Here is a 2,071-nt window from a genome sequence, read left to right on the forward strand (position 1 = left end):
TCTTTCCCATTCCTGAAAACTTTAGTAATTCTCCTTTTTAAAGCTGAATCAGCTGGATCCTTGTAGAAGGCAATTGATCTTGACAGAAGCTTCTTCTCATTAAGCTTAAGTGTCTCATATACTATATCCAAAGGGTTCTTTAATGATGATTTTGGATAGTTCACCCTTGGCTTCAGAATAATTTCAGCCTTTGAAGATTTGATGCAGGATGGCAGTCCTCTTTCCAGATAGTTCATGCTCATTTCATTCACAGAGATCTGCTTGACTTGAGAGTGATGAATGGCTGACTTTACTAGCCCAAACTTCTTTTGTATGTCCTCATCAATTTTCTCCCAGTTGATTGGCTTCAACTGCTCCTTTTCAGCTTCTCTTAAATTGGCTGCTGCTTCATTGCTCAGATCAATACTGTCTGTTATCGGTGGCTTGGTGAAAGCAATTGTAGGCACAATTACTTTACTGATTTGAATTTGAAGCTTCTCCTCCTCACTTGGTCCTTTCTCCCCCTTTTTGTTATCATCAAGTTGAGCAGAGGAGGAGGTTTGTGCAGCCACCAGTTTCTGAAGCAAGTCTGTTTGTTGAGCTTGATGAAGATGAATGGTTGTTAGAGATGCTTCCATAGCTGACATTATTATATCTAAGGCATCTATCTTTGTGGCAAGATCATAATTTTTCCTGAGTTGTCTCTTGATGTCAAGCATTGTAGCTTCTGGAAGCTTAGAGTCCATCTTGTCAGAAATAGCCTTTTTCATCTCATCAATATCACCCTTGATGGTGTTGACATCTCTAGCATGTTGGAATCCTTGAATCTGTGTTAGTTGCAGAGAAGCAAGATGTGCTTGAAGGAGCTTCTTGGTGTTGGCATTTGTAGTGGTTTGAAGAGCATAATTTGTCTGATTTATGAGTTGGATCAGGGTTGTCTTGAAGTAGTGTTCATCACAATGTTTTAAAAATGCCCATGATGGCATACCTGATCTTGAACTAGAACCTACTTCTCCCCTTATGTCCAATGGCTATTCTTCACTATCTCCACCTTCATCTCCAAAGAAATATGCTAAACCACCAGTCTCATAATCAAGATCACCAGCTGTAGAGGGCAAAGCTGTGATGACATCCTTAGCTCTTAGCATTGACTGAGTGGTATGCACCAAATTGAGCATCCTTTCTGCATTGCCATTGCCCTGTTCAGCTAGAAGTTGATAAGCTGGAACAGGGTGAGTAAATGCCTCAGCATCAAGGGAGGTGGAATCTATAACAACTTGAGATTGCTGAGATAGTCCCTCCCCGTCTGCATCTTAGAGATTTATTAACTCACTAGCAATGACATTCATCCTTATAGCTCATGAACCTGCATTTCTCTCTTGTTCTCTCTTTTGTTGCATCAGGGTCTCACCCTGGCTTCCCACCCTCACACCCTCACCTTCACCATCTAAGGTGGGACTCCTCTCACTCTCTTTTGCCAATCCTGAAGAAATGGATTGCATATTTTCACTTTTGTCCTCTCCTTTTTCCTGGGAGCAACCCAGACTCTCACTCATAACACTCTATTCCCTCAATCCTAAGAGTGACTATACAACCACTAAGTCTTCTGCACTAGAGATAATAGATGAAATTTGAAGTTGTGCAGAGACACCCGACGGATGAGGAATATCCATCGGGTTAGCAGTTTGACTATCCGACGGATAAATGCTGTTAAGCTTATCCGTCGGGATACAATCACTACTCGACGAATGAGCAATATCCATCGAGAGAGTAGAAATGAATGAACTTGGAATTGAAACTATTGTGGACTCTGTGCTGATTGATGAGATTTTGGGCACAGATGTTTTAACAGTTCCTGAAAGAATTGGCAAGTGAGCCAATAAATCATCCAAAAGATGATGCTCACTTGCAATAGATTTTGGCTTCCCCAACAAAGTTAAAGAAGGGGAATCATGAATTGATGTGTTGATAAGTAAAATGACTTATCGATATCTCTACTTCTCGATAAGTATTATGACTTGTCGAGATCTCCAGTTCTCTACAAGTAGATTGACCTATCGATATCTCCAGTTCTCTACATAGATTTTTTGAC

Source organism: Apium graveolens, chromosome 9 (genome assembly GCF_009905375.1).
Source record: "Apium graveolens cultivar Ventura chromosome 9, ASM990537v1, whole genome shotgun sequence".
NCBI lineage: Eukaryota > Viridiplantae > Streptophyta > Magnoliopsida > Apiales > Apiaceae > Apium > Apium graveolens.